General features: G+C 48.0%; 1 long non-coding RNA gene across 2 annotated transcripts; it reads left to right on the forward strand.

Moving 5' to 3' along the window:
- Window positions 1–548: 548 nt before the first annotated feature.
- LOC122185684 lies at window positions 549–4,430 on the forward strand. Of its 2 annotated transcripts, none has more exons than XR_006180945.1 (3): window positions 549–1,085; window positions 1,377–1,497; window positions 4,392–4,430. It is a non-coding gene; the product is annotated as an uncharacterized LOC122185684 (long non-coding RNA). The 2 variants fall into 2 exon arrangements; XR_006180946.1 differs by lacking the exon at window positions 4,392–4,430 and adding an exon at window positions 3,480–3,885.
- Window positions 4,431–8,640: the final 4,210 nt, after the last annotated feature.

Raw genomic sequence — 8,640 nt, forward strand, 5'->3', positions numbered from 1 at the left:
TAGTCTAATACCTGCTGTGGGTTTTGAATTCTCAAAATGAAATATTCTATTTTTCCTACTTTGCATCAGCAGTTCACTGATTTTTCCTGCAAATAATTGAATAGAGCTTTCTAATCCAGCCTTTTTTCTTGCAACCAGGAGGAATTTTGTCACTATAGTCATTCACACCAGCAATCAGTCATACATAGGTTAAATACAATGGAATTAATGAGAGGTATTAAAAATTCACGCCTGGTAAATTGCTTCAGAGCCCAAGAATTACAATTTGTATGTGTATTCGGCTAACAAAATGTCCTTATTATGAAAGTTTGACTGATAAAAGCCAATTAATCAACTACAACATGATGCCCTCACTCTACCAAATAGTCAAATGTTGAAAGGCAGCCTTTGCTGATGAAAGTTTGTACCAGCTGGAGCCCCATGGACAACAACGGGCTTTGTTGGCTCTGACCAGCTTCAGCTGGGCCTCTGCTCACACCCTGCCCACAGACCAGGAGCCCATTTAAGCTTGGCCCTTGATCATTCAACTTCTGCTTGTACTGCTGAAGTGTTGGTCATCAGCTGAGCTGCAACTGTGCCTTCCTCTGGCCATGAACCCTGCTTATTTTGGATCCTAACCTGTGGATTGATCCTGACTCAACCTCAGACTTCTTTCATCACCAAACAGTTGCTGATGGACTGGGTGTTTGGCTGCCATCCTCAGGCCTGTCCTGCTTGCTATGCTTGGTTGCTGTGAGGCTGCACTCTGACAGCGAGGCGCCTGCCTTGCCAGCTGCATTGTGCTTGGCTCCCGGCTCCCTGTCTTTCAGATAGCAGATGATTCTTGCTGTATTTCTACAATAACTATGCACTTGCCAATAAGATTGATGTAGAATGTTACAAGTTTATTTTAAAGAAGAGCTGTCAACAAATAATAATAAAAAAAAATTGCAATCAAAATCGATAATACAAAACATCAGGATGCTTTAGGTGACTATGTTTCATGTAGAGGAGGTAATTGCTTCTGTTGACTTGAGGGAAGGCTTACATTTGACTTCTCTCTTCATCGGGCCAAGATATCCTTAAGTCAAATTCATGCATGGAGGGTAAGTTGGCACCATACAGCATGATTACGTAGCTTTTAGAGGCACTAGGTACTGTTCTCTTGGCTATTGGATGCAGAACAGTTTTACTCAGATTTACTGTAAGGTCAGTCTCATTGCTTCTTACTGATTTGGGCTGCCAAATGGTGCTGGTCCATACGCTGTGCCTCCCGTAAATGTATTATCTCCTCACTCCAGGCACTCATTTCTCTCCAAGTCAGAAAAGTCTACATTCCTCCGTATGGACGACCATTATTAGATACAGCATGGACTGAAGTGTATTCTCTTCAACAGGTAGAAAAAAGAAATGGCTGAGGAATCTGGAGCAGAAGCAGAAGACATGGATGGAACAAGCACTCCTAGGGTGGCGTGTAACACTGAATACAGCCGGGAGCCTATCGCAAACCTATGTGAGGTGATGGGGGCAGAGCGGGTTCTCTAATTAACAGCTGCGGTAATTACGGGCTGACCTGGTGCGGGGCGGCCGCTGTCCGTGGTGCTGGAGGCGTCGGCGCTCTGCTGCCGAGGGCAGACGAGGCGCTGGGGGTCGCGGTGAGCGGGCACAGTGGGGTTGGGTCGGGGGAGGGCCAGGTGAGCCCAGCCTTTCCCAACCTTAGTGATTCTACGATCTGAGCCCGCTTCCCAATTTCCGCTTTATAGAATTGTGGCTGGCAGTCTTACAAAAAAAAAAAGTTGTAGCAACTATTTGTGATAAAGGTGATTTTCCACCACGCTTAATGATGGTGAAGATAGCTTTTGTTATGCTTGCAATGGCAAACTGCACCTCGGAAGGAGGAGTTTGTTTTGTGACGTCCTGAGCCAGCCAATTTAAACTCACCTGTGTCGTTAGATGCAAAAGAAGGTAAAAGAAATGCTTTGGCTTCAAGAAAAGCCTTGATGAGATAGCTCATGCCTCTCTAGCTCTGGGATAAGGCAACCATAAGACAAGCCACAGGCTTTCTGGGCTCCACGGTTACTGAAATTGTTTTCAAAATGATTATTCATCAAAACCATTTTATATTTTTGGACATGCCAAATTGAATGACCATTGTGGATTCATCATCTGCCCAGTTAGCTCAAAGGTACAGATTAAAATATATTATCTGTGTGTGAATACATCTATCTCTACATATATACATCTTCTCTATTCCACTAAGCAGTAGTTCTGCTTGTAATAATGAGAACTGGGTGATCAGTTCACCAGTGAAAACCAGACAAAGGACCAGACAAGGTGAAAACTCAAGGCATCAATGCAACTTCAGATCTAGGTAAACGAAGGAGGAGGAAGAAAGTTCCTGCCCAGGCACAGGAAGCAAGGACATGTGAACTGCAATGAAAGGAGGGGAGTTTCTGCTTACTCAATGTAGCTGGGATGTTTTGGAGCTGGGTATATTGTGGTTTGATGTCAGACTAGCTCACTTGGAATGGATAACGTAGCTCCAGAGAAACGCTGAGAGATGATGGAAGAAGTTCAAACATCTTTCTGGTCAGCACACAATGGAAGCTAAAATAGTATTCTGAATAGTTATATTAACTTAGCAGATTCTTGCACTGATTTCCTCAACAAATGCTGAATTAGACAAGGGGAGAATGATCTCATAATTCTGCAATGAAACAGAAAAGAGGGCATGATTACCAACATAAGAAACTAGGAAGGCAGACAGCTGATACTGAAATGTGGGGGAGTGCTGAGTCACTGCACTGAGTGCTGCCATAGTAACGATTTACCAGCTGGTTGGGGATGAAAACAGATTGAAAAACCTGACATAAAAATTGGGCAAGTTCCAGCTTGAAATATAGTACACACTTCTTAAAAGAATTAATAAAATGGAGCACTTTCAAAGGGTGTTTTTTTGTATTTAGTGTTACTTTGAGCAACAAGATTACAGCAGAATGTTGAATGAGCACAGAAGAGAACCCGAAAAAAAATAATGGATATTTCTTCTTTTAGACAAATGTTGTAATGGTGAGAATGAGTAGGAGCAGCTTTAAATCTTTTTGGTATTATTCAGAGGTGTGGTATAGCATGTGTTCCCTATGGCCCAGACCAGAGTGTGAAGGAGCAGGGCAGCAGGATCTTCTGGTAGTAACAGAGTTAAACTGGAAAACTTAACATAGCTTGGAGAGGGGTGTAAGCTCAGATTCCTTGGATGGCCTTTTCTGACTATATTTTTTGGTCTGGATATTAGGAATACTGTTGTTGTATCTCCTGGCATCTCCTGCTGGCCAAAGGTATGACCTCTGTAAGAGCCGACTGTGAAACTGCAGCCGTTTGGAACGTTCATTTGACTCATGAATTCTGAGTAGGATTCTGGGTGGTTTCTTACTGTGGAAAATGTCAACATCGTGACAGGTGTCTCACACATCTTGAAACAGTCTCCATTGCTCTCATCCTAGGTGACAGACAACAGGGAGTGGCAGTGCTTTAAATAAGAGGTGTGAGCAGCTTCAGAAAATGGCCTCCTCAGCTGGACCTGGTGATGGTCATTTGGGCAACATTTGCCTCGGTTTGTAATGAAAAGCTACCGAAGGATTGAAACAGAAGTCAAGAATTAGAAGAAGGCTCATGAGAACTTCACAGAAAGGCAGGAAATCTGTGGTGAAACACAGGAAGTCAGCAGTCTTTTTTTAGTTGACACCGAGGTTGGAGGAGATGCTGCTGGAGCTGATGAGGTCAGGGAAGCTCTTCCTCGCAGAGCACGGCTGGGCACCTCACAGGTCCCCAGAACCAGGAGGCACAGGTGGTTTTCATTGTGTCAGTGGCCTTCACTCCTTGGTGAGGAGGAGGAAAGGCCTTTTCAGGACTCGATGTACAAATCTTTGCTGTAAACTTCAGTGGAATTCTGGAAGATGATGGACTTTAAGCAGTCCCTACTGCTCCCTCAGCTTCCCTACAGAGGTATTAATTTCTAAGTCCATCCCCCAAAAGACCAGGAGATGCTGTGTGATTAGGACAGCTTAATTCCTTCTATCTTTCAGCTTCAGTACTGTCATATCTAGATTTGCAGGAGCCCAGAGGCTGGGCTCAGCAAATACCAGTGGTGCTTCAGGGGGAGTCCTAGTGGCTGTGGGCTGCAGATTGCTTGCAGGAAACGAGATGTGCTAACAGCCTTCAAAAGCATGGAAGCTGCTGCATAGAAGAAAGTACAAAGTGAGGAAAGAAATGTTCTTCCTTATCAAGAATGAATGTTTCAGGAATAGACTAGACAAAAGCTTTTAAGTAAAACAGCCATAAAATAGGACCTGGCAAAATCATTTCTCTGCTCCTAGGCAATCTAATTTACTTTTATTTGATTTTTCTGGGACCAGGTGTAGCTGAAGTCACAATTGCTGTTGTCTGTGAGGGCCTTTATCAAGAGAACTGAAGTCTGAAGGTACAGATACGGTTGTCTTAAGTCTTCACTGCAGCACCCTTGAGTTTTTTTGTTGTATGTTTGTTGTAGTTTGTATTTTTTGCTTTGAGATGAAGGACTTTGGAAACCCAATTTACCTGAGCGGTTGGATGTAGCAATTTCTTTACAGCTTTCAGCAGTGGGCAGTAGTGACACTAACAGGTGATACCAGTTTTAGTCAGACGTTGATCTTCTGTATGCAGGAAATTTTAAGTCTTCTTTTTAAAGTGAATCAGGAGGAAACCACATTTAAAGTGCCTTTGCCCATCAAATGGAAATTCTTCATCTACATCAGCTCTGTTCTCACTTTAGAAAGTCAAAAGCCTTTATCTTCAAAGAAAATCACATCTAGACAGGACAGCTTTAATCATTGATAAATGAGGGCTAATTCCTCACGTGCAGGGGATGTTTGGTTGCACCTTGCTCCATGCTCACAAGGAGTTAAGCAGCTGCTTGCTGAGGTTCTGCCTGCCCTGCAGATCTGTCATTCTTGCTGCTCAAGAAAAAGGACACGACGGTGCGTTTTCCACTCCTTGCCACTCCTGACCCATTTTCCCACTGGCTGTGCTTGCTGGGGATGTGACATCCGAGCTCACTGCTGGCGCAGCCGTTGTAAAGCTTTGTTCTGCAAAGCCCTTCTCGTACCGTGGAGCTCAGATTAATTTCCTACAACCAGCTTTGTTCGGGGAGAGATGGAATCGCTAAGAATACAAATCTGTTGGCTCCTCCCATCCGTTTGCCAGCATAAGCGTTCCATCTCCTTTTGCATGTAGCCGTTTGCTGCGTTTCTGAGGTTTTGATGTATCTCGCAGCAATGCCGATCTGCCTCCAAGCAATTCTGATGGAGCTGTCGGTATTTCTGCTGGTCGGGGCTTTCGGGACCGCTACCACGCGGGTCGCCATTCAGAGGCAATTTCACAGACCAAAGGCGAAAATACCGATCGCTGCGGAATAAAGTTTCTCCCTTTTCCTCTTTCCCCCGGTGCTCAGAGGGGGGAAGGGACCTGCGCACACCGCCGAGCAGCCTCGCCCGATGTAAGAAGGAGCCGGAGGGCTGGCCAGGATGGGGAGAGGAGGAGGAGGGATGCTAAAAATACCGCCCTATACCGGGCAGCGCGCGGTGCCGGTGCGGGCCGGGTGCGCAGCGTGCGCGCCGCAGTGCGCGGCGGGAGCGGCCGCGCCGCAGGGATGCTCGCCCCGCTGCTGGGCTCCGCGGGCTCCGGCTGCCTGCTGCTGGGTGAGTGCCCGACCCGCTGCAACCCAAGGCCCTCCCTGACCGCCGTGGGTCCCGCCGTGCGGGAGAGGGGCTGCGGGCGGGGGGGCGGGCGGTGGCGGCGCGGCCCGGTCGAAGCGAGCGGGGAACGGAGCCCCCCGGCCCTGTGAGCGGTTCCCCGGCCTCCCGGCACGGGTATTCCTATTTCATTACTTTCCGATTAAAAGGGGGGAAACGCGGTCGGATGGAAGCCGATGCTGAACGGCAGGGGTGGTTTCGGAGGTGAAAATTTGCTATTCTGCTGCATGCATGCAGTTTGATGGCACACAATGAGACGATGCGGCAGAGCCGGAGAGGGCTGGAGGAACGGCTGGGTGTGTTACGTAATTTCAAAGCATCCTGAGGGGTTGTTTGGTCCATCTCTGGCAGTGAGTAAGGGCACTTTCTGCTTATTTGCAGCGGGTGCATGAAATAGGGCAGTGCGTGGGGCTGCATGTGTGGGTGGGCAGGGCTGAACTGGTGTCCCATTGTTTCGTGGACGGGTAGTGATGGTTCAGAGTGTGCCTGGACTAATAATCCGTGCGAGTCTGAAATAGGTGCTTCTCTGTAAGGTGTGCAAGGGTTTGGCCTTAAACTGGGACCTTCGAATCTGAAGCCTCTTCACTGCAGAAAGGCATGGCTCGGTGCCTGTGCTATTTCTCCCAGCAGACTTCCAAGGAGAAGTACAAAGGGGAAACAATTTTTAAAGATGACAGCTTTGCATCATTAGGTAAATCTTCTGCTGGGAAGTGCCAAGAATGGAAAACATGTTGTAATTATTTATGTGCACGTCTACTTGATGTTTCCGAATCTGGAAAAGATGAAAAAAAATAGGGAACTGAATATCACCTTTGTCTTTGGATACATCCTGGTGGCTCACACTGAAGTCAGCGTGCTTTGGCTGCTTCAAGCAGCTGCTTCTGAACTGCAACAAAACTCACACAGGGCTAATTTTGCCCAGTGGGAATTCCACGGGTGAATCAGAGAGCAGGAGCTGGCTCAGGGGCTGCAGGCGAATGTTTGTTGCAGTGTTTTGGGCCCAGAGCCCCAGAGATTGCTCTGAGCTCCGTTATTGGAACTGAAATTTGCTTATGACAACAGCAGAGCGGAGCCAGTGGGGAATGATTCCCTGGGGCCTCCATGTGCACACTGCAGGACCAACCCCCTGATAGAACCACTGAGGTTGGAAAAGACCTCTCAGATCCCTAAGCCCAATCCCAACCCATCCCACCATGCCTGCTGACCATGACCCTCCAGTGTCCCATCTCCATATTCTGGAGCAACTCCAGGCACGGTGATTCCCTGCTTTCAGGGCAGCCTGTTAGTACCACCCTGCCACCTCCACACATCTCTCTCTGCATGCCCTGCCATCCCCAAGTGTCCATCCATCCAGGTGTGGCTCTGGCTCATGGCCTCCCTTAATTCCTCACCCGTTTTACTTTGGTGGAAATGGTGATTTCAGCCTGAGCTTTTGTGCCCTGAGTGCCCCGTGCTGCCACTGCCCCTCACAAGTGCCAGGCTGCCCAAGGGAGATGGCTCTGTGCTCAGATCCTGTCCAGCCCAGTAGCTGTGTGCCTCTGGTTGCTGCTGTTGCATGTCGTCTTGGTCTTCTGGTGGCTTTGTCCCATTGAACACAGCCCCGTGCTGCTGAGGGAACATGGTAGCCGTGCTGATGTACTTAACGAGATGCATGATGTCCACCACATGCCAGTGCAGTGCTCTTGCTGGGTTTCTATGAATTTCTTGCACACCTATAATGGGTTTTAATCACTGAGGATGGGTCTGCAGTGCTGACCTTGGTGGAATAATGCTGGAGACAAAGACAATTAATTCCCAATGCGCAGACAAGCTCTCTGTTACCCTGGGTGCTCTGTTGGATGCAGAGCAGGCACCAGAGGGCAGAGATTTGCACCTTGGGATGGTGTGTTTGTGGCTTTACAACATCGCAGCTGAATCCCTCACATGAAAACTCTGGAGAGGCTGCAAGGGACTCTTACAGCCCCATTTCCAAACCCTCCTCTCACACTGTGACACAGAGCCCTCTGACAGCCTGAAGTTCAGGTCTCAGGACAGGGGACGTTCCCCGCTGCGCTCTGCGTGTGGCACAAAGCAGATGCCCAGGGCTGGGCATGGAGCACTGACTGCTGTGCAGAGGCAGTGCCTGGGCTGTGCAGTGAGATATATTTAGTTGCTTTTATTCTCCAGCTCTATTACTTTTCCATTTAGACAATTGTTAGATACCATCAAAAGGAAGGAGTAAATGTACCCGCATTTCTCTGCTTGCTTGTGGGGAAAGGCAGCGCACAGCAGTTTTCTCTGCTGCTCTGGACTAATTTAGACATTTATTTGATTTTTGTCTCCACTCTACTATGGATGTTACCAATTTTTCTAAGTAATGAAAAGAGGAGAAAAGCTTTGAAGGCAACTGGCAAACCGAACTAACTGAATACCCATGGATGTAGGAAAGCTGACTTGGGAGCAAGCCAGGGAGAAAGAAAAATGATGTTACAGAACTGAGAGTTGGCTCTGTATCACCGAGCACCACTGAGCATCGCAGGGCTTAAACCTTTCCTCGTTATTATGTTTCTGTGAGGAATCTGTGTGAAAATTTGCAGAATCATTCAGGTAGGAGAAGACCTCTCAGGTCCCCAAGCCCAGCTCACCATGCCCACTGACTGCGTCCCCAGTGCCACATCTCCACATTCTGAAGCATCCCCAGGTCGGTGGCTCCCCGTTCCCTGGGCAGCTGTGCCAGCACCTGACTGCTCTCTGGAGAAGAGATTGTTCCCAACAGCCAACCTGATATCACCATACAGTGGCTGCAGCACTCAGCTGACTCACAGGGAGCTGAGGCAGGCGCTGGAGGACACCAAGGGATGCTCCGTCCCCATGGCCTTCTTCTGGGCTTTGCTCC

Source organism: Lagopus leucura, unplaced genomic scaffold (assembly GCF_019238085.1).
Source record: "Lagopus leucura isolate 7727_CA_CO unplaced genomic scaffold, USGS_WTPT01 Super-Scaffold_100030, whole genome shotgun sequence".
Lineage (NCBI taxonomy): Eukaryota > Metazoa > Chordata > Aves > Galliformes > Phasianidae > Lagopus > Lagopus leucura.